At 43.2% G+C, this 24,450-nt stretch overlaps 1 pseudogene; it reads right to left on the bottom strand.

The window, feature by feature from the left end:
* Positions 1 to 10,077: 10,077 nt before the first annotated feature.
* Positions 10,078 to 19,213, bottom strand: LOC129654153 (pregnancy-associated glycoprotein 1-like; annotated as a pseudogene).
* Positions 19,214 to 24,450: the final 5,237 nt, after the last annotated feature.

The following is a 24,450-nucleotide window of genomic DNA, read 5'->3' as shown; positions in this document are numbered from 1 at the left end:
GAAAATTGGAGGCATATAATCTGTACCTTCCCACAGTTCTATCTGTGTAGCTTTCTCCTGTGAACTCTTAACTATCTAGAATCTCAAATCTCTATTCTTGGGGAGATTGTTTGTCTCTGCCCAGATACCCCTTCCATGTATGTTTTGGAAACTATTTCCAGAGTTGGGGCAATTTTAGAACTCACCTTGCTTGCTCCCCACACCCACCCCCCAGGAATCCATTCTCTGCTACCAGATGTTTGATGTAAAAAAACTACTCTTTCATTTATCTTGTCTATTTTGGAGTTGTTTGAGACAGGAGGATAAATGTGTCCCTTGCTCCTCTATGTCTACCAAAATGGAGGTCCCCCTGCAATCAGAACTCACTGAATGCCTTGTGAATGCTAGGCACTGACTGCTCTGCATGGGTGCAGACTTGATTGGGGATAAGTGTTGGGGCCTTAGGGAGCCCCAGTCTTGGTGGAAAAACATGCCAATTACAAATAGTATTTGCTGTAGAGTATGTTCAATTCAGTTAAGTTGCTCAGTCATGTGCAACTATTTGCAATCCCATGGACTGCAGCACGCCAGGCCTCCCCGTCCTTCACCAACTCCAGAAGCTTGCTCAAACTCATGTCCATCAAGTCAGTGATGCCATCCAACCATCTCATCCTCTGTCATCCTCTTCTCCTCCTGCCTTCAATCTTTCCCAGCAATAGGGTCTTTCCTAATAAGTCTGTTCTTTACATCAGTTGGCCAAAGTATTGGAGCTTCAGGTTCAGATTCAGTTCTTCCAATGGATATTCAGGATTGATTTCCTTTAGCATTAACTGGTTGGAGCTCCGTGCAGTCCAAGGGACTCTCAAGGGTCTTGTCCAACACCACAGTTCAAAAGCATCAATTCTTCATCGCTCACCACTTTATGGTGCAACTGTCACATCCATACATGACAACTGGAAAAATCACAGCTTTGATTATACTGAACTTTTTCAGCAAAGTAACATCTCTGCTTTTAAAAATGCTGTCTAAGTTTGTCATAGCTTTTCTTCAAACAAGCAAGCACCTTTTAATTTCATAGCTGCAGTCATCATCTGCAGTGATTTTGGAGCCCCTAAAAATAAAGTTTCTCATGGTTTCCATTGTTTCCCCATTTATTTGCCATGAAGGGATGGAAGAAATGCCATGATCTTCATTTTCTGGATGGGGAGTTTAAGCCAGATGTTTCACTCCCCTCTTTCACCTTCATCAAGAGGCTCTTCAGTTCCTCTTCACTTTCTGCCATGAGGGTGGTGTCATCTGCATATCTGAGGTTATTTATATTTCTCCCAGAAATCTTGATTCCAGTTTGTGCTTCATCCAGCTGGGCATTTCTCATGATGTACTCTGCATATAAGTTAAGTAATCAGGGTGACAATATACAGCCTTGACATACTCCTTTCCTGATTTGGAACCACTCTGTTGTTCCATGTTCAGTTCTTGCTGTTGCTTCTCAACCTGTATACAGATTTCTCAGAGGGCAGATAAGATGGTCTGGTATTCCAGTCTCTGCAAGTTTTCCACAGTTTGTTGTGATCCACACAGTCAACGGCTTTTGCAAAATCGATGAAGCAGAAGTAAGTGTTTTTCTTCAATTCTCTTGCTTTTTCTATGATCCAGAGGATGTTGGCAATTTGAGCTCTGGTTCCTCTGCTTTTTCTAAATCCAGCTTGAACATATGGAATTTCACAGTTCATGTACTGTTCAAGACTTGCTCGGAGAAATTACTTTGGTAGCATGTGAGATGAGTTCAACTGTGTGGGAGATGAACATTCTTTGAAATCGCCTTTCTTTTGGATTGGAATGAATACGAGCTTTCCAGTCCTGTGGCCACTGCTGAGTTTTCCAAATTTGCTAGCATACTGAGTGCAGCAGTTTAACAGCATCATCTTTTAGGATTTGAAATAGCTCAACTGCAATTCCATCACCTCCACTAGCTTTGCTCCTAGTGATACTTCTGAAGGCCCAGCTGATGTGCATCTCAGGATGTCTAGCTCTAGGTGAGTGATCACACCATCGTGGTTATCTGGGTCATTAATATCTTTTTTGTACAGTTCTATGTATTCTTTCAACCTCTTCTTAATATCTTCTGATTCTGTTAGGTCCATATCATTTCTGTCCTTTATTGTGTCCACCTTTGCATGAACAGTTCCCTCCCTATCTCTAATTTTCTTGAAGAGATCTCTGGTCTTTCCCACTCTGTTGTTTTCCTCTATTTCTTTGCACTGAAAACTTAGGAAGGCTTTTTTAAAATCTCTCCTTGCTATTCTTTGGCACTCTGCATTCAGATGGGTATGTCTTTCTTTTCTCCTTTGCCTCCTGCTTCTCTTCTTTTGTAAGTTATTTGCATGACCTTCTCAGACAAGCTTTTTGCATTTCTTTTTCTTAGGGATGTTCTTGATATGGTATGTACAGATCAAAAAATGAAGATCATGGCATCCCATTCCATTACTTCATGGCAAATACATGGAGAAACAATGAAAACAGTGACAGGCTTTATTTTCCTGGGCTCCAAAATCACTGCAGATAGTGACTGCTGCTGTGAAAAAAAGAGACACTGATCCTTGGAAGATAAAGCTATGAAAAACCTAGAGAGCATACTAAAAAGTAGAGACATTACTTTACCAGCAAATGTCTGTATAGTCAAAGCCATGGTTTTGCCAGAAGTTGGGATGGATGTTAGAGTTGGTCCATAAAGAAAGCTGAGCATCAAAGCATTGATGCTTTTAAACTGTGGTGTTGGACAAGACTCTTGAGAATCCATTGTACTGCAAGGAGATCCAACCACTCCACCCTAAAGGAAATAAGTCCTGAATATTCACGGGAAGGACCTATGCTAAAGCTCAACCTCCAATACTTTGCGTACTTGATGGGAAGAACTGACTTGATTCATGTTAATGTATGGCAAAACCAATACAATATTGTAAAGTAATTAGCCTCCAATTAAAATTAATAAATTTATTTTTTAATTATTAAATAAATAAAATAAAATTGAAAAAAATTAAATTAAAAAAAATAAAAGTCCCCGATGCTGGGAAAGATTAAAGGCAGGAGGCAAAGGAGAAGACAGAAGATGAAATTGTTGGGTGGCATCACCAACTTGATGAACATGAGTTTGAGCAAGCTCCAGAAGTTGGTGACGGACAGGGAAGCCTGGTGTTCTGCACCCCATGATAGAGCAAGAAGTTAGCATGATATAGCAAGTCCTCTGAATTGATGTACAGAGAACAATCAGGGAGCAGGCAGAAATCTTTGGGGAAGGAGGAAGGAACAGTTTCTGGATAGCTGACAATGGTAGGTTGGTAGGCCTTTTCAAGCAAGAGAAGCTGTAAGAAAACAATTCTATTCCAGGTTCAGAGAATGGTAAGAGAAAGGCAGGGCTGCAGTTCTGGGATTTCTCAGGGAACAACATCCCTGTTCTATTAAACTTTATCAATGTTCAATATTGTTCGGTGATTGGAAACATGAGCTTTGTTTTGGAAGTGGTAGAGCAATATTCAATGCAAAGACTGATGCTGAAGATGAAGCTCCAACATTTGGGCCACCTGATGTGAAGAGCCAGCTCATTGGAAGAGACCCTGATGCTGGGAAAGATTGTTGGCAGAAGGAGAGGCGTCAAAAGAATGAGATGATGAGATGGCATCACCAACTCAATAGACATGAGGTTGAGGAAACTCCGCAAAATACTGAAAGACAAGGAAGCCTGTTTTGCTGTTGTACATGTAACCACAAAGTGTCAGACATGACTTAGCAACTGAACAATACCAGTGAGGACACAGGATCCAGTGAAGCCTCTGGCCCTGTTGGGAGTAGAGAAAGGTTTAGGTGGAAGGGGAAGCCTCTCATCCTCTGGTACAAGTCCTTGAATCCAATGCAAGGAGCACAAGATTTTGAATGTGTTACCAAACATTGTTTTCTAAAAAAACAAAAGCTGTTTTCTGCAGAAGTGAGAGCTTTGACTGAGTTTTTTCCCTAGATTTTACTGATGGATGTGGAAGGGATCTGGAGTGGGCTGAGTGTGCAAAAACCAGGTGACCAGATGCTGGAGGGCCAGGCTCGTGGTAGACATTCTGCACTAGGTGGAAAATGAATCCAGAGGAAAAGTGTCCCATCTAGAGTGCACATACCAATGTATCAGATTGTTGTGGCAGATCACTTCAATATTGTTTTGAGGTAAGCGAGAAATGCACGATGGGTGCTTGCTTTTGTCAATTCCTGTGGGTAGTTAGATGACTAAATGTCTGGTTCCTTCAACGCATGGTTGAAATCATGCTTGGGAAAGCAAACTAGATCAAGTCCACACATATTTCCTCACTAAACAGCAGGCATAGGAAGGTTTCTAAGGCCACTGTAGGTATTTTAACCATGAAGGGCCATATGGGGACAGTTTAATTTAACAGGCTGAGATTGGACTGTGCAGGTTGCCATAGTTGTTGCTATGACAAGTAGCCATAACAGCTACTTGTTGCTACACTGGAGAGGTGGGAAACCGAAAAGAGACCAAAAGCCTTACAACTCTCCTTGCAGTTGATTTCAGGCTAGAAGTAGTTGGCAAAGAAAGCCTGGCTGGTAAGGCTGAGGAAAGGAGTAATCTGAGACAGTAATCATTAGCCCTTGTGGGACCCCAGAAAACAGAAGCATTGTCTCAGTCAGAGTTCTGTGTCATGGTTCAGAAATACATGTCATTTGGCTTGAATCAGTATTTAACCTTGGGGATGGCAGGCATAACCTCTAAACAAAAGATTTCCTTCTCCCCAGGTGGCAGAATAATTCATATTTGTTCCAGACTTGGGAACCCAGAAAGCCCTCTCAGGGCCACCTGCTCTTTGCAGGCACGTATGCAATCTAAAAGGTTGAAGTTATCATCATGGTGCCCATTTTCCAGATGAGAAAACAGAGGTTAAGGGACTTGATCAAGATCACACAGCTAAGTATATAAAATGCCAGAACACACCTAGGGTCAGTTCAGTTCAGTCGCTCAGTCGTGTCTGACTCTTTATGACCCCATGAATCACAGCATGCCAGGCCTCCCGGTCCGTCACCAACTCTCGGAGTTCACTCAAACTCATGTCCATCGAGTTGGTGATGCCATCCAGCCACCTCATCCTCTGCTGTCCCCTTCTCCTCCTGCACCCAATCCCTAGCATCAGGGTCTTTTCCAATGAATCAGCTTTTCTCATGAGGTGGCCAAAGTATTGGAGTTTCAGCTTCAGCATCGGTCCTTCCAATGAACACCGAGAATGGATATCCTTTAGGACAGACTGGTTGGATCTCCTTGCAGTCCAAGGGATTCTCAAGAGTCATCTCCAACATGACAGTTCAAAAGCATCAATTCTTTGGCGCTCAGCTTTCTCCACAGTCCAACTCACATCCATACATGACCACTGGAAGAACCATAACCATGACTAGATGGACCTTTTTTGGCAAAGTAATCTCTCTGCTTTTCAATATGCTATCTAGGTTGGTCATAAATTGCCTTCAAAGGAGTAAGCGTCTTTTAATTTCATGGCTACAGTCACAATCTGAAATGATTTTGGAGCCTCAAAAAATAAAGTCTGACACTGTTTCCACTGATTCCCCATCTATTTCCCATGAAGTGAAGGGACCAGATGCCATGATCTTAAGCCAACTTTTTCGATCTCCTCTTTCACTTTCATCAAGAGGCTTTTTAGTTCCTCTTCACTTTCTGCCATAAGGGTGGTGTTATTTGCATATCTGAGGTTATTGAAATTTCACCCGGCAATCTTGATCCCAGCTTGTGCTTCTTCCAGCCCAGCGTTTCTCATGATGTACTCTGCATAGAAGTTAAACGAGCAGGGTGACAATATACAGCCTTGATGTACTCCTTTTCCTATTTGGAACCAGTCTGTTGTTCCATGTCCAGTTCTAACTGTTGTTTCCTGACCTGCATACAGCTTTTTCAAGAGGCAGGTCAGGTGGTCTGGTATTCCCATCTCTTTCAGAATTTTCCACAGTTTATTGAGATCCACACAGTCAAAGGCTTTGGCATAGTCAATAAAGCAGAAAAATATCTTTTTCTGGAACTCTCTTGCTTTTTCTATGATCCAGGGGATGTTTTCAATTTGATCTCTGGTTCCTCTGCCTTTTCTAAAACCAGCTTGAATATCTGGAAGATCATGGTTCACGTACTGCAGAGGCCTGGCTTGAGGAATTTTGAGCATTACCTTACTAGCATGTGAGATGAGTGCAGTTGTGCAGTAGTTTGAGCATTCTTTGGCATTACCTTTCTCTGGGATTGGAATGAAAACTGAACTTTTCCAGTGCTCTGGCCACTGCTGAGTTTCCAAATTTGCTGGCATACTGAGTGCACCACTTTCACAGCATCATCTTTCAGGATTTGAAATAGCTCAACTGGAATTCCATCACTTCCACTAGCTTTGTCTGTAATGATACTTACTAAGGCCCACTTAACTTCACATTCCAGGATGTCTGGTTCTAGGTGAGTCATCACACCATTGTGATTATCTGGGTCATGAAGATCTTTTTTGTACAGTTCTTCTGTGTATTCTTGCCATCTCTTCTTAATATCTTCTGCTTCTGTTAAGTCCATACTATTTCTGTCCTTTATCGAGCCCATCTTTGCATGAAATGTTCCCTTGGTATCTCTAATTTTCTTGAAGAGATCTCTAGTCTTTCCCATTCTGTTGTTTTCCTCTATTATTTGCATTGATCACTGAGGAAGGCTTTCTTATCTCTCCTTGCTATTCTTTGGAACTCTGCATTCAGATGCCTATATCTTTCCTTTTCTCCTTTGCTTTTCGCTTCTCTTCTTTTCACAGCTATTTGTAAGGTCTCCTCAGACAGCCGTTTTGCTTTTTTGCATTTCTTTTCCATGGGGATGGCCCTGATCCCTGTCTCCTGTACACTGTCATGAACCTCTAGTTCATCAGGCACTCTATCAGATCTAGTCCCTTAAATCTATTTCTCACTTCCACTGTATAGTCCTCAAATTGTGTTTTTTGCTCCATACCCACTGGGAGTGGTGGGTGGTAATCTGGCACTATTGCCTAGCAGAAGCAAGCAATATTCAGGCTTCAGTTGAAGAAAATAAGGAAAAGCACTAGACCATTAAGCTACGACCTAAATCAAATCCCTTATGATTATACAGTGGAGATGAAAAATAGATTCAAGGAATTAGGTCTGGTAGCCTGAAGAACTATGGATGGAGGTTTGTAACATTGTATGGGAAGTGGTGACCAAAACCATCCCCAAGAAAAACAACTGTGAGAAGGCAAAGTGGTTGCCCGAGGAGGCCTTCAAAACAGCTGAGAAAATAAGAGAACTGAACAGCAAACAAGAAAGGGAAAGATTACCCAGTGAAATGCAGACTTCCAGAAAATAGCAAGGAGAGATAAGAAAGTCTTCATAAGTAAAAAGTGCAAGAATTAGAGGAAAATAATAAATTGTAAAGAGTATAGATCTCTTCAGGAAAATTGGAGATACCATAGGAATACTTCATGCAAAGATGGGCACAATAAAGGACAGAAAAGTCAAAGACCTAACAGAAGCAGATGAGATTAATAAGAGGTAGCAAGAATGCACAGAAGAACTATACAAAAATGGACATAATGACCCAGATAGAGATGATGTTGGGGTCACTCATGTGAAGCCAGATATACTAGAGCATGAACTCAGCTGGACCTTAGGAAGCATCACTACAAACAAAGCTAGTGCAGGTGAGGGAATTCCAGCTGAGCTGTTTTAAACATCCTAAAGAATGAGACTGTAAAAGTGCTGCATTCAATATGTCAGCAAATTTGGAAAACTCAGCAGTGGCCACAGTGCTGGAAAAGGTCCGTTTTCATTCCAATCCAAAAGAAAGGCAATTCCCAAGAATGTTCAACCTATCATGCAATTGTGCTCATCTCACTTGCTAGCAAGGTAATGCTCAAAATCTTTCAAGCTAAGCTTCACAATACATGAACTGAGAACTTCCAGATGTACAAACTGGTTTGAGGAACCAGAGATCAAATTGCCAGCATCCATTGGACCATAGAGAAAGCAAGGGAATTCCAGAAAAACTTCTACATCTGCTTCACTGACTATGCTAAAGCCTTTCACTGTGTAGACCACAACAAACTGTGGAAAATTCTTAAGAGAATGGGAATAGCAGATCACCTTACCTGTCTCTGGAAATTCTGTATGTAGGTCAAAAAGTGGCAGTTAGAATCAGACACGGAACAACTAAAAGATTTAAAATTGGGAAAGGAGCAAGACAAGGTATACATTGTCACTCTGGTTATTGAACTTATATGTAGGAAAGATCATTCGATATTCTGGAATGCATAAATCCCAAGATGGAATCAAGATTGCTGGGAGAAATATCAACATTCACAGATATGAAGATGACACCACACTAATAGCAGAAAGCAAAGAACTGAAGACCAATTGATAAGGAGAAGAGATGAAAAAAGCTGGCTTAAAACTCAACATTCAAAAAACTATTCACAAAAAGACACTCAACATTCATGGCATCCAGTCTCAACACTTTATGGCATATAGATGAGGGAGAAGTGGAAACAGTGGCAGATTTTATATTCTTGGGCTTCAAAATCACTATGGACCTTGAATGCAGCCACAGAATTAAAACACACTTGCTCCTTGGAAGGAAGAAAGGGATGAAAAATCTTCACAGTGTATTAAAAACCAGAGACTCACTTTGGTACAGAAGTCTATAGTGTCAAAGCTATGATTTTTCAAGTAATCATGTACAGATGTGAGATCTGGACCATACAAAAGGGTAAATGCCAAATAATTGAGCTTTTGAACTGTGGTGCTTGAGAAGATTCTTCAGAGTCCTTTATACAACAAGGAGATCAAACCAGTCAATCTGAAAGGAAATCAACCTCTGACCCCTGCTGTCTTGGCTGAGGCATCTACTGAGAGTCTCCAAGTGGAAAGAACAGATGCTTCCACCTCATAAGTGCCTAACCATGGCAGCTCCAAGCGAATAGTTTATAGCTCCACCCCTGGAGGAAGCTCAGAAAGGCTGAAGTCTCAATGTACCCTGGGTCTCCCAATACATGTGTTGCATTCTCCCCAGCAGCCTTGGAGGCCAAGGAAGAGGTATTCTGGGTCCTGGAGGAGAGGGATGGCTCAGGGATCCACTGGGGCCACCACTTACCAAGTAAGACTGGAAAGGACAGAGCAGACATATGTGGCAGAGAGCTGGTGACTGGGGTGTGGGAACAAAAGGGAACCAGCTCTGCATGAAGTACCTCACCCAAAATCTCCTGGAGGAGAAGCCAAGCGATAAGATCATCTGAGATGGGATGAAGAGAGTCTATTTCATTACCTCTTATAATTCCTCTGAATGAAGAGGTGGTGGAGTTGGTGGGTCATCACAAACTCTTCCATGGCCTAGACCATCTGCCAGTCACTATCCTTAGGGCTGCCTCTCCCCAGCTTCAGTCATGTAGTTCTGGAGGAAATTGACAATCATGTGTGCTGCTGGGTCAGGGTCAATGACCATGTAAAGCCAATCATAGGACCCCATGGCCCTGCCAGGATGGCTGATCTAGAGCTGTACATGTGGTCTGAGGTGGGTCATTCAGAGAACACCCTTGAACTCTAATGGCTCCGAGCTTCTTTCCTTACTAGGAGATACCTTCAGGATATAAAACCCTAGGGCAGGTAGCTTGGACTCTCTCACTAGGTGTAGAAGCCTTAAGGAAGAAAGTTGTCAGGCTAAGACCATCAAAGAAGAGGGAAGGGAAAGACCGAGGGAGAGAAAGAAAACTGATGACTTCTGATTTCTTGGGTCCAGTCACTGAGATCTTTATATTTGCTCTGATTCTTGTGTCCTGGATTCCCAGAATCATTTCAATGAGTTTCCCCTTTCCTTGAAGCCAGTTGGAGGTGGGCTCCTCTCAACTGTGATTCAGACTTCATTCCAGATCCTTTGTTTCAGCACCATTGTGAGTGAAACCCTTTATTCTTTAATGAGAATACAGTTCACCAGCATCCTGGGCAAGAGTGCCCTAAGTGTGAGTGAGCATTTGCTCAGAGCGGACTTACTGATTCCTGAGGCACACCAAGCATTTACACTGCCTGTGCCAGGCCAATCCTGTCATTTCCTCGATCATAAACCTAGAAGTACTGCCTCAGGAAGACGTCACCCAGGATCCAGGTCTGTAGATATACTCACTGTGTTCTCTTTAAAGGTGGGATAGCAGTGGTCTCAAGAATCCTAGAGGAGCCAGAGACACACACCAGTCAGCCTGAGCTCTTACCTGCTACTCCTGCTAATATTCAGACCAAGCACAATTCTTGGTTTTATTTCCCTATTTTGGCAAGTATCAAGGGGTTTTATGAGCAGCAAGGGATGTGAGAGTTCATCCAAAACCAAAACGGGACAGGACATGTGGTTGCCATGAGGAAGGGTGTTGGGGAGGGGAGGACTGGGAGTTGGAGATACAACAAAATTATAAAAAAACAAAGTCCTACTGTAGAACATAAGGAACTATATTCAATATCCAGTGATAAACTTCATGAAAAAGAATATACATTCTTAAACGAATGTATAGTTTTTATGTGTATAACTGAGTCACCTTGCTGTGCAGAAGAACTTAAAGCAACACTGAAGATCAGCCACACTTCAATGAAATTTTTAGAAAAGAACAAGAGTGTCCATAGTTCTCCTCACTCCCTGTTTCTTTCCTTCTGACTCCTGCTCCTTGTTTTCTCTGCAGAGAATGCAGGTTCTCCTCCTGTGTCCCCACAATACATACTTTATTTAAAAAACTTTATTTTCTTTTTTTTTTAATTTTATTTTATTTTTAAACTTTATTTTCTATTAGAGCATAGCTGACTAACAATATTCTGAGTTTCAGGTGGACACTAAAGGGCGTTAAATATATGTATCCGGGTATGCTGGTTCCAAAGATAACCCTCCCATCCAGGTTGTCATATAACTAAGCGGAGTTCCCTGTGCTACAAAGTAACTCGTTGTTGGTTATCCATCTTAAATAGAGCAGTGCCCACAACACATTCTTGGAGACTTAACTCAGGAACTCTGGGAAGCTTCCTTCAGCCCGCGCTCACCCTCTTTGGCCACTCCAGGATTGGTTGGGTAACTTACTCTGGTTCCCCATCCCCACTGGTCAGTCCGTAGTCCTCATCATCCCACGTAAGTCCCCACTGCCCCAATGCAGAGCACCTTGGGATGCCATTTGCATGGAATCCAGTGCAGTTTTGCCTAGAGCCAAGTAACCCTCCACATAGCTCCATGAGTTTACAGTTTAGAATTCCTTAAATTCCCTCCCTTCCTCAAAGCCTCCTTTCAGCCCATCAGCCACCTCTGAACTCCCCTAGGGAGCTAACCCTAGCCTCCACCCTGTGCCGGGGCTGAGCAGTCACTGTGCACCCTTTATTCACCTTAGTATCCAACCTCCCCACAGAGGAGTCAGGTATCCCAACTCACAAAGGGGGCACCTGGCCAGAGCTAGGAGAAGATGCATCCGAGAACTAGGGTGACCATGTAATTTATCATCCAAAGCAGGAAAACTGCGAGAAGGGAAGGGAGACTGTTAATCCCTATGGTGGGAAAGCACACTGGGAGTGTCCCCAGTCATTCTCCTTGTCACATGGCCTATTCAGTGACCACTAGAGCTGACTTTCATGTTCATGCATGTGAGGTTTCAGATTGAACTGAAGCTCTTTGAGGACTGAGGACCATAGTGTTCCCCTCTCCTTGTGACTCCCACCATGCCAGCATGGTGTGGTGTCTCAACATTTATTTCAGGATGATCAGTGTCCCAGACGGCCCTTTACTCTCAAGTGGTTGCTTTTGTGGCAGGCTCTGGCCCAACAACAGGGCTCAGCAGCATCTGCAATAGTGTGAGATGGCCTGCATAGGGCGCCCTCCTCCCAGCAGCAGCCCAAGGGTTCCTGCAAGATCCTATTTGAGAACCACCCCTCAGTTTTCTCCCCTCATCTTGAGGATGTAGGCTCAAGCTGGCACTGGGTATTTGATGCCCTTGATAGTAAAGATAATAGAGGGCAGGGTATTGACTACAAAACATGAAACGTAGTGCTGTTAGAGAGAGAGGGAGAGAGGTTGGCCCTGGAAATCCTTCTTGTGTGTGGAGACTGGGAGTGACCCTGGGGCATGATCCTTCACCTCAGAACCCTGTGGTGCGGTGCTGATGAGCTTCTGGATGTTATTGACCAGTCTTCTTGGCCCAAGGATCAGTGATGTCCTAGAGTCCATAAGGGCCTCACAGCCACCAGAACAAGCAATAACCTTTCTTTTCATGGAGATGCTGAGAGACAGTGTGACAAAGTGGGCATCAAGGCCACTCTGAATCTCCCCAGAGCTGCCCCCTTCCCAACTGTCCCCTAAACATCCCTTCATCATTTGGGCTGACTCTTTTCTTTGCTCTTGACACCGCACCTTCCTTGACATCCTGAATGCAGTACTTGAATACACCATTATCTTTTGTATCTTGCCACAAGCTGGTCTTCCTTCCTAGAAGAGTCCCCTTCCCTTTGACTAGCAAATTTCTTCTCATCTTCCAGATTCCAACTTAATTGTCATTTATTCAGGGAAGTCTTTCCCTCGGTGTTTATCAGTCTCCTGTCTTGGTCACTTTCTGTAGACCCTTTCTCATGTCTGCTGCTGCTGCTGCTGCTGCTAAGCACTTCAGTCGTGTCCGACTATGATGACCCCATAGACAGCAGCCCACCAGGCTCTCTTGTCCCTGGGATTCTCCAGGTAAGAGTATTGGAGTAGGGGTGGCATTGCCTTCTCTGTTTCTCATGTCTAGCATGTACCAAAGTCACTATTCACTATGTGTGTGTGTCATTTCTTGTGCATCTGCCTTCTTAGATGTGAAGGTGAGTTTTATTCTCATTGCCTCCCTAAAGTGCCTGGCACACAGTAGATGCCCAATGCTTGTCTGTTTAGTGAGTGAATGAAGACTGTAAAAATAATGAATGAGAAACATCCAGAGAGCTGCATCTGGTGGGGAACAAATAATGGGTCAACCACAGAGTAAAGATGGAGATTCACAGAGACAGCCCATTATCATAATGGTGGGAGAGAGGGGTTCCTCTGGGAGAGGGTGTCTCCCAGCAATGTTCCTACAACCAGCTCAGACCCTGAGACCCTGGCCAGGAATATATGACTAGCCCACAGAAACTCCAAAGGACCGGTCAGCTTTTATCTGAGGGTATCACAAAGAATCCTATCAATTATGCCCCTTGTCTTCTCGTCATGCCTGGATCCCACCTTCCTGATTCTCTGTTATAGTCTCTGAACCACTGTGTGCCCAGGTACATGGGGCGTCTTTTTTTTTTTTTAGTTGCTTTCAAGTCATAAGACTGCAGCCAACCTCTCTCCACTGCTGGGTAGCTGGTCCCTAAGGAGACCAGCTTTTCCCATTTGCTGAATTTCCCTGTTTTTAAACTGACATTTATCTATACTGAGAACTTCCTTGGTCCCAGGTAGCCCTAGACAGTTGGTCATCTTATAACTGTGTTCAGGCTGGTGTAATTCTCCCTGATCCTCTGTTTACCACACTGTAGAGTCCTCTAGCCATGCTCCACACCTCACAGGGCAGTGGGTGCAGCCCTCTCCCAGCTGCACAGACCTCTCCAGACCCTTTTAGGACCCTGGTCAGAGCCCTGGTCAGAAGGCCTGGGGATTATGAATCTATGGGTTGTTTGCCTATGTGTTTATGTGTTTGTTTGTATATGTGTTTGTATGTGTCTCTAATTGTGCATTTGTGTCTCTGACTAGCTATGCATGTTTATATGTGTCTGCTAGTCTGTTTCCATGTGTCTGTGTGTCTGTCTGTGTCATTGTTGGTGGTGTATATGTCTGTGTCACTATGTGTCTGAGAATCCATTTGTGTGTATCTGCCTGTGTCCATGTACAGATGTGGAGCATCACTTGGGCTGACCCTCAGAGGGAGAGGCTTACCGGTCCATGTGTACATGCCAGTCTCCCGCTTGGATCAATGGTACCCAGTTGAGCTCTCCCAGGTAGTAGGCTTTGTCCACCCCACCAAACATCACCACACTGCCCTTCCTCCGAATCTGTAGAGAGAAAAGAGGGGCAGATCTTTGGAGGACAGTAACAACTGCACTCTTTGAGAGCTCGTGTTTGTGCTTGTCTACCCATCAAGGCCCTAATAAGGTCTCCATTTACAGATGCAGAAATCAAGGCTAGGAGCGACTGAGAACCAGACTGAGGTCAGTAACTGGCTAATGAGTGGCACAGAGGAGGTTAGAAGCTGAGTCACATGGCTGGGCTCCACCCACTATGTCTTCTGAAGAGGCCCAGGACCTCCTGCTACCTGAGTGCTCAGAAACCCTCAGATGACACAGCGCTAAAGAGTTTTTGCTTCACCCTTGTTCAGCCTGTCATTTTTTCAGGAAAATCAAAGCTAAGTGCTAAGGATGTGGGTTCAGGTCACCCAGAATTGGCTCAGCTGGCCTGTGATCTCTACTGTCCAAAGGGACTCACACTAGAAGGGACCCCAACACTGCTCTCCCTATTTTAAAATGACTTATATTTCTTGAACAAGGGATCCCACATTTTGTTTTGTGTCCCACACTTTTATTTCTCACTGGCTCTTGCAAATTGGTTAGCTGATCCTGGGCTCCCAGTGGAATGCTAATTAGGAAGGAAACATATCCACCATCCTTCTCCTTCCTTCCTTATCAAATTCATAATCAAATCATATTGCTTTTTCCTCCAATTTGTTTCCTGTTGCCTTCCATTAGTCTTCCTCCTCACTCACCCCCCTAGACCAAGTTACTGGTCTTCAGCCCAGAAGCAGCATTGTGTTACCTTAAAACATTATTTATAAAAACCAGTGGTGATGCAAGGTAGGTCCCTAGTTATCCTGGGTTAGATCATCTCTCAGGATTCTTCTTTATCAAGTGTTCTATAATTTTCATGCACCTGAAAGCATCTTACAGCTAATTTGGAGAAAAGGATTGTCCATCTCAGACTTACTTGCTCAAGTAGAAGGCAAAAACAGGCTCAGAAATGGCACCTTGATTCTTCAGCTTGTCAAAGATGGGGATGGCTCCAATGAAGGACATGTTGGGGTAGTTCAAGCCCAAGACGCCATCTAAAGGTATACCCTCAAACCCGTATTCTGCCATGTTTAGACAGAACAGCTGGTCATTTCTTACAAGGTCCCCAATCTGTGGGAGAGAAGAGTGTTCCCACTTACAGATACATAAAGTGGGGCTAGGACTGGGCTGGGGTGCATTGCCATTAGTTCCTCAGAGAAGAATTGAGGCTGGGCTCTGTCTTTGGTGGCCCACAGACGGTTAGGCCAAGCTGGGAGGGGAATTTGGGTTCCATTTAAGAGAGGCTGTGAATTTTAAAACATCTGCCCCTCTGAAAAACACCACCTGAGTGAGTCAAATTGGCCTTGTGGCTTCTGTCCAGGTAGGGCAACCAAGAGTCAGCCCAGGACCCACTGGTGCACCCTTGTGAACAAAACAATCGAGAGCAAGATAGCCTTCTCTTTGGCATGAGGTAATGATAGGAATGGGCTGCGTTCTCTATAAGGGACTGTGAATTCTGCATCTGTCCAGGAAGACAGAAGCCGAAAACACAATCTTGCTTGCACAGTTCTGTGAAATTACTGCCTGGGGAATTCACTTTTGGGTATATGTGTGTATTTCTGTGAGTGTGTATGACAGAGAAAAAGAGAGAGGGGAACTACTCAGGTACTTTGGGGAGGCAGGCCATGGGTTTTATTAGACTCTCTAAGGTCCTCTAGAGTAAGAACTCATTTATCAGGCCCTCTGACATCTCTGGCCTCCAGTTTCCCACTCTGAATACCTGAAGCCCTTGATTGCCCCCAGGGTCCCCAGATCAGTTTTATCCTGTCCCAAACACCCCACAGCAACTGCAGTCCTGAAAAGCCAGCCCAGCTCCATCACTTACCACATGCGTGACCTTGGCAAGGCCCTTGTGGTCTGTACCTCAGTTTCCTCATACGTCAAATGAGCTAATCAGACCACCTGCTGCATGTGGTTGTTGCAGGATTAAGCCAATTATTACCTGAAAATGCCTACAACCATCTGTGAATATAAAAGTGGGTGTTTTTTCCCCATCTTCTCGCTCCCAGCAAAATGAACATTGAACTGCTCATGGGCAGAGCAGCTGCAAGTCCGCACCTCAAGCCACTCTCTGGGTTAGCTAATCCATTTGCTCATGTATCACCATGGGCACTGCCTCCCCAGGTACAGGATCCTGTGGGTAAGATGGCCAATACCTATGGGAGTTAGGCTAGGAAGGGTCCTGCCAGATGGTCCTACATCTGTTTTGAAAGCAGTGGTCACTTCATAGCCAGTCCTGACTCAGCTTCTGTTTACACATTACCCAAAAGGTGTCATAAGCAAGAAATCCCTTCATGCTCCCAGATCCATAGGTGATCATGAAGGTCTTTTGGGTAGGCCAGAAGGTGGAAGACATATAATGTCTGAACCTAACTTGTGTAGCTGCAGACACAAGAGATGAGTGTCATCAGGTGCCAAGGGTGTAAATGGCGGCAGGGCAAGTGAAAGATGGTCCAGGTAGGGGGTGTTTGTACTCACAACAGGCTGGACTGGGGAAAAAGAGGGAGAGAACCTACAAGACAGGTGAGCCTGTGTCAAAGATAACCTGGAATCCCTGGAATTCCTGGAAATCCGATGGTGATGTTACCCACATAGAACAATTACAGGGAGAAGGAGGGAGTGGGTTACTGCAGAACTGGCTGCCCTCTATTCCCACACTGCTGCCTCCCTCTGGGTGTCACATATCTTTTGAGATCACTTTCTAACCACCGTGCAGCTCACAACCTTTGATCACAGAGGTGCTAGCATTTGATATTGTTTTTTCTTATGCTACATTGTATGCAGGATACTGACTCTATGACCAGGCATGAAAGTGGTATCTCCTGAATGGGAAGCCCAGAAGCATAACCACTGGGCCTCCAAAACTGCTGGACACCCAGGGAAGTCCTGGTGCCTTCATTTGAGAAGCTCTGTAGTCTCTTCAAACCCAGCCTTAGCAGCCCTTTCTCCAGAAGGTTCTTCTTAATCAACCCCAGCCACTCCCTCCGAACTCAGGCCACATCCAATCAACACCAAACAGGTAACCCTTTCATTTGACATGTATTTATTCTTTGCCTATCATTCAGGCTGGCATGGGCATTCTTGAAGACAAAATAAGCCATTTCTAATCTAAAAACTGTAAGCACTGTGTTAGATTCTTATGGCCTTACACGGAATACAGGTTCAGTATCTTTTTACTGCTGTGGTTCTTGCATCTGTGGAAACTGAATTCCTCTGCCTGGGGATTCACAGTTGCTTTGCAATTAGTTCTACCTTTTGATCAGAGATGGTTCACTCTTCATCTGTAACTGAGTGACTCCCTTAGTTCAGAAGTATCTGCTGCTGCTGTTGCTAAGTCACTTCAGTCATGTCAGATTCTGTGCAACCCCATAGACAGGAGCCCACCAGGCTCGCCTGTCCCTGGGATTTTCCAGGCAAGAACACTGGAGTGGGTTACCATTTTCTTCTCCAACTCAGGAACATGAAAAGTGAAAGTGAAGTCGCTCAGTCGTGTCTGACTCTTAGTGACCCCATGGACTGCAGCCTATCAGGCTCCTCCATCCTTGTGTTTTTCCAGGCAAGAGGACTGAAGTGGGTCACTATTACCTTCTCCTCAGAAGGAACAAACTCCATCAAACTAATGACACATCTTTGACACAGAAATGGACGTTTACCTGCCACTTGGTAATTTCTGGGCCCAGTCAGCAAGACCAAGAGTTGAGGATGATAGTGCCTTCTCCTCTGGGTGGAGCCACTGTTACCCAGGGTTTCTGCCTCCTGCAGGAGCCCCAGCCCCAGCATCCCACCTGTCACCTCCAGATGAGCCCCAGTGCTAGGCTAGAGCACCAGGGAGTGCTTTGGAGCACCATCCTCCCAAAACCTGACATCCATGATGTTGCTCAGGGGGTGAATAGTTATATTTTACCCACACGAAGAAATCTGGGACAGTCTGTAAGCATGTTCCTTCAGGAAATTGTTCAGCATGTTTTTTTCACTGAGGGTTTATCTCATGGTCTTCACTTTTGTAGAGGTATTCTTTCATCGAGCATTTGAAAAAGAAAATAAAGAAGAAGCTACAATTAGCTGTCACTGTTAAGGTATAACTGTCATTGCAATGGCACTGTGTATTTTCCAATCAATTTTATGAGTCACATTATTATCAGAATTTTATGCATATACCATGGCAAAAACATAGGTTTGAATAAAGATTCTGTTCTGTAATGTTGGGTAAGCCATATGACCCTGTGGCGTCTCAGTCTCCTCTTCGGAAAAATGGTGGAATGTAACAATACAAACCCTCCAAATGGGATATCTTGGGGATAGTGAAGTGATGGATATAAGGTGCCTGATAAATAGGAAGTCTCAACAATGACAGCCACTAGCACTGCTGTTGCCACCCCACTGTATCCTTCTCATAGAAGCTCAGGGAAGGAGGTAGAAAGGGGGTTCCTGTCCTCTTTTACAAGGGAGGAATTTGAAATGCAAGAGGTTTGTGAATTGGCTGTGGTCACACTGCTTGTCAGATATAAAACAGTGTATAAGTAGCTCTCCCAATCTTTCCCAAGTTGAAAGAGGAGAGATAGTTGAAAAAAAAACCCAGGAGATAGGGAATAAGTTAGGGAAGTGTAGAGGCTCGAGAAGGAAAGATGAGTCAAATGAAAAATTAAAAGAAAACAACATAGAGAGAAATACACTCAGAGCCTTCCAAAGAGACGGAGAGATAAATGATAGTGATACAGAGATGCAGACATAGACATATACACACTGAAGTAGAGAGGGAACAAAGAGAACATGCTAAATAAAATGTAGAAAAGTGCTATTCCACAGGACCACACCTACATCTGCATTGACTGTGCACTGAGCAATTGCAAGGAGTTCCAATTTCAATAGGTCATGACATGACTGGACCCCAAGAGCTGTGCAGCTATGCAAATCTACACCAAGACCCTTGGGACCCACAGTTCCTATAGCAACGTACTTATCAATAAGTAAGGGTTGAACTTTAAGATTGTCAGGGAAATATTCCATTCACGTCTAAACTGGATGAATAGAATAATCAGATGAAAAGAAAAATCGCAGAAGTGAATATGATGTGGCTTACAGTCTCCATACTTACATGACTCTGCAATCTGAGACCACTGGCCCAAGGAGCACAAGACACTTCATGCTTCTTTCCTGGCTCCAAGTACTCAGGAAAGTTCAGGTTCTTAGCATGTAGTGGTGACTGGGAGCCCGTAGTTATATATGTTCTGACATACCCTAGTTTAGCCGTTTAGGCCAATAATAGGTCTAAAAAAAAACACAAAAGTCTTGATAAAATCTTTTCCTTCATCAGTGTCCTTGGTGAGTGCACTTTGAAGCTTCTCAGAAGACAGAGAATTGAACTGTAATCTCTTCTTGAAGCTTAGTTGGAAAATCAAACTGATCTGTATGGACATCTAAGAAGATGGAGAACCTTGTGTTCTTGGAGAAAAAAACTGCTAAGAACATCATGAAAATGGATACTAAGGGCCATGCTTGACATTTCTTGTTTCATGTCATCTTCCTAGCCACTTCATGAGATATGGATTGCTGTCTTCATTGGAGAGGAGATTGCTAGGAGGATAAGTTGTCAAATGGCAAAGTGAAGACTTCAGGGACATCCCAGGGACATACAACTGGCTTTAGGTAGTGGGTCTAATGGCAGACATCAGGGGCACCTATGATGCCAGCCTGCATCAAAGATTTAGCGCAGAGCAGTACTTCAATTGTATCCTTTCAGTATTAGAAAAAATGTCATATGCATCCACAAGGTATTTTATATCATCCAAAAAACATACAAGGAAGTAGTGTGTTCTGGGTTCTGGGTTAAAGGCTTCAAAGTTAAAGTTGATCAAGACAAAAGTTATCTTTATCTTAAGATAGCTAGTAGTCTAGTTCTCACAACTCATGGCCCCAGGAGGCAAGAGAAATGATACTAGGTCTATGTTGCCATGTTGAACCCTGAGCAGCACAGGACCCTCCCAGCACAGCACTGGGAGCACCCTTTCCTCCACTTCACCCATGCTGGAAAGCAGGCCAGTTGGCCATGTTTTCAAGAGAATCAGAAGTTGCATATTTATGTACAATGTACTGATTTTAATACTAGAAACTAAGTTTTTTTCAAAAAAAAAAAAAAAACCGTGGGAATGAAATCTACAGCAATGTGCTGGAATCAGCCTTCAGTCTCTGCAGGTTTTTATTTCTTGCCTAGAATTGGGAGTGCAGTGGGGACAGAGAGGAATTTAATTCATGTTGGTTGATTGACAAAGAGACCGAATACATACTGAACATGTGTGTTTCCTTTCTATTTATAAAGAAATATCACTGGGGACATACAAACCAAAGAATTTATCTACTGAAGATAAACAGATATATTTCTGATATAATTTCCTCATAGGGTCTAAGCTGTGAAAAGTTTTGTCTGCCAAACCAAACATACAAAAAAGCAATTTTGAAATGTCTTCCCAATCAAAGAAGACAAAACAACTGTGGCAGCCAAGTAAAGACAATCATATTTAAAGACTCATCCAGGACTCCCAGGGCCTATTCCTGCATTAGATCTATTAATGACTGTCACTTGAATGCAACAGGAGCCTCTCCTAGTCACCAGATGTGTGTAGATGGGGCACTGTGTCTTAGCACTCATTTTTACATGTTGTTTTAATTCAGTTCTGGTGGTTAAATCCCAACAGGGGGAATATGACATCACTGACAAATGACACACATATATGCCCTTTGAACTATGGTGTTGGAGAAGACTCTTGAGAGTCCCTTGGACTGCAAGGAGATAAAACCAGTCCATCTTAAAAAAAAAAATCAGTCCTGAATTATTACTGGAAATATTGATGCTGAAGCTGAAACTCCAACTATTTGCACACCTGATGGGAAGAATTGACTCATTGGAAAAGACCCTGATATTAGGAAAGATTGAAGGCAGGAAGAGAAGGGGAAGACAGGATGAAATGGTTGGATGGCATCACCGAGTCGATGGACATGAGCTTGAGTAAGCTCTGGGAGTTGGTGATGGATAGGGAAGCTTGGCATGCTGCAGTCCATGGCGTTGCAAAGAGACCAGCACTACTGAAGGACAGAACTGAACTAAACAAATTGAGAACAAAGACTGATAAATCTAATTGCATCAAGTTTGTAACTAGCTGCCCATAACAGCACATTTCTTAAGTGGCTTTAAAATTCAGAATTATGACTACATTCAGAGTGGAATATCTTCTAGGAAAAAACAAAAATACTGCCCATCCAAAACAAAACCAAAGAAAATCAAAAGAAATACAGGAAAGAAATCTGAAACTATATGCAACAACTTACTTATTGTTCCTCATATTGCTTCTGTTCTTGTGACAGAATCATATATATGTTAACAGGTAAAAGCAACACAATAATTAAAACTAATGTTCTGAAGTAAGCCTTTCAGTGGCTAGAAAAAGAGGTTCACTCATAACATAAAGAAATTTAATTCAAACCCTGCTGTCTTAAATCTTGAACTGAAAGCATAAGTTTGTACCAACTAATTATATTCATTTTTATTTTATTTTTTAAAGAAAATGTGTCCTTCCTAAACTGACCAATGTAAAGTCTACAAGCAATGACAACTTGATAACAGTGACTATTCTGAGGTCTAACATGTAGCTTCTAAATACATTTCCCATCAGACGATGCATGGATTCTTAAAGAGATGGCTGATTTCAGGACTGGGTAAAGAAATGCACAAAGTAATCTTGGGAATTGTGAAGGACCAGAAAGCTAAGGGACTTCAAAGACCAATGGGGACTGGACAGAAAGTTTAGGAATCCAAATGAAAAGGCCAAACATCTACCAGTTTGTTGGGCAGAATGATGTTTCTGCTTCTCAACACACGGTTTATGTTTCATAGCTTTCCTGCCAAGAAGCAAACGCCTTCTGATTTCATGGCTTCAGTCACCCTCCACAGTGGTTTTAGAGGCTAAGATGAATAAATCTGCCACTGTTTCTACCTTTTCTCCTATTTGCCATGAAGGTTGTGGCTGGATCCCATGATCTTGGTTTTTTAATATTTAATTTTAAGCTAGCCAAATGTGTCCAAATGTTAACAGGAAACATCTAATTCATCACTGTGATAGTTTGCTAGGGCACCAACTCACCATTCTGAGCACTGATAAAGGAAAATAATCATCAATATTTAAGCTACTTTTGTTTCTATTAAGCATAGGTTATGTAACTACAAACAGTTCCAGGAAAACAAGCTAGATTGTCTCTTCTGGGGGTGATGAGAGAGTGTTGGGGAGAAACTATAATACAGATGAAGCCTCATTCACTGGCCTGCAGCTCACCTCCTGCTGTGGAGATCTGGTTCTAATAGACCAAGGACTGGTACTGATCCTGACCCACTGTGCTGTTACTGTGGACTCCTGCTCTAAACCCAATAGTGGGACATTCTGTAAGACAAACCAACTTGTTTCCTCCCAGTTTCTGAACAAATGAATGGCATTAAAATTGTGAGAGGAACAATTACATCATCTAAAGGAAAACAACCAAGTGCAACATATGACTACATTCTTTCAATAAACTGTGAAAAGATATCTGCTTTTTGAGAATCAGGGAAATTTGCACATGGACTGGATATTAAATGTTAACTTTTGGGGGAACAAAGAGCATTTTTTAATATCCAAATATATTACCCCAAATACTCATTATGTACATTATGTGAACTGTTCATCTCATCCCAAAAATACTTCAGGTAAAATGAATAAGAAGTAAAACAGAGAATGAAATGAGTGTCTGTCTTGATATATAAAAACAGATCTGCATAGCTGGTATGGATTGAATTGTGTCCACCCTTGACTCCCAATGTGATGGTATTAGGAAGTAGGGCCTTTGGGAGGTACCCAGGTTGACATAGGGTTTTGATGGTGGTCCCTCATGATGGGATTAGCCTCTCTCTATTTTTCTCTCTTATTCTCCCTCTTCCTCTTTCCCTTCAACCACCACGTGTGAGAAGATATAAGAAGAGAAAGACTGATGCAAGTCAAGAATGTCTTCACCAGGAACTCAATTGGCCACCACCTTGATGTTGCATAGTCTCCAGTCTATGACAACCTGTGGGACTAAGAGGTTAGTTTTGTAGTTATTGATGCCAAATGACAAAATATAGGGTTTATGACACTCTTCTTTATTATATTTGTTATGTTTGAAATCATTTTGTAGTAAGAAGTTTATAGAAAGTCCAATTTGAAATTTCTGTCTTAGAGATACCCTGAGGAGCCCAAGATAGCAGATTCAGGCAGGTCCCCAATGAATGAGTGGTTGGAGGACAACATGCTCCTTACTCCAACTCATCTCTTGTCATCTGAAAACCGTCCCCCACACCTGACAACCTTACTACTCCCCCCGCCCCAATTCTGCATCTCCATTACCCTGTTAAGCTGAGTCATCTAGCTGGAGATGTTAATGATTCAGGACAGGGTCTGGAAGCAGAAGGTATGCAGACATTTTTAGAAAGAATGAACTGAGCAGACCCGTCCTTGGTTTCCCCTTCTTTAGTGCCATCTGCATGTGAGGGATTAGGCCTGGGTAGAGAGGAAGCCACAAGTGGGACTGCATGGATATTTGCAAGAGAAGGGAGGAGTAATTCAGAACCCAGGATCCAGGAGGTGGGCAGCTTGCACAGGATGCAGGAGGGAAGGAAGAAGCACTGGGGAAAGAATAGTGCCTACCTGAGGACCAGACCTACCTGAGTCTTCCGGTTAAACTTGGAGGTCACATGCTTCCTGCTGGAATTCCTGCTCCAGATGTGGAGGGGAGAGAGCTGTACTCACTCCTACTGAGTCACAGGGAGAAGGACTGCCTACCCCAGAGCCCTTTGATTCCACTCTAACTGTGGGTATCATCCCAAGCCATAGAGCAAATGGCAGGTCATCCAAAAGATGACCTACTTTAAACAGTATTTAAAATACTACAAAATTTGTCTAAGAGTCCTGGCATATCTAGTTCCTTGAGGTTTTTTTTTTTTTTTTTTAAGTTATTTTACATTTTATTTTTTAATAAATTTATTTATTTTGATTGGAGCAGAGGTGATTCATTAGCCTAATTTGGGTTTCTGCTGAGGAATATACAAACTTCCCCATGGGTAACTTCTCACTTTTAAGTACCTGTTTTTCTCCCAGCTTTCTGCATGACCGGGTCCTTCTCAACATTTAGCATCATCTCAAATGAGTCACTCTCAGGCTTGCTTTCCCTTGCCACTGCACTCTCACAAGCACAGACCCTGATCCAAAAAATGCCTAGACACTTAACTCCATCAAAACAATAATTATAGTTACCAATGTGGAAAGG

Source organism: Bubalus kerabau, chromosome 5 (assembly GCF_029407905.1).
Source record: "Bubalus kerabau isolate K-KA32 ecotype Philippines breed swamp buffalo chromosome 5, PCC_UOA_SB_1v2, whole genome shotgun sequence".
Taxonomy (NCBI): Eukaryota; Metazoa; Chordata; class Mammalia; order Artiodactyla; family Bovidae; genus Bubalus; species Bubalus kerabau.
Note: the sequence above shows the minus strand (reverse complement) of the source record. Positions and strands in the feature narration are given on the sequence as shown.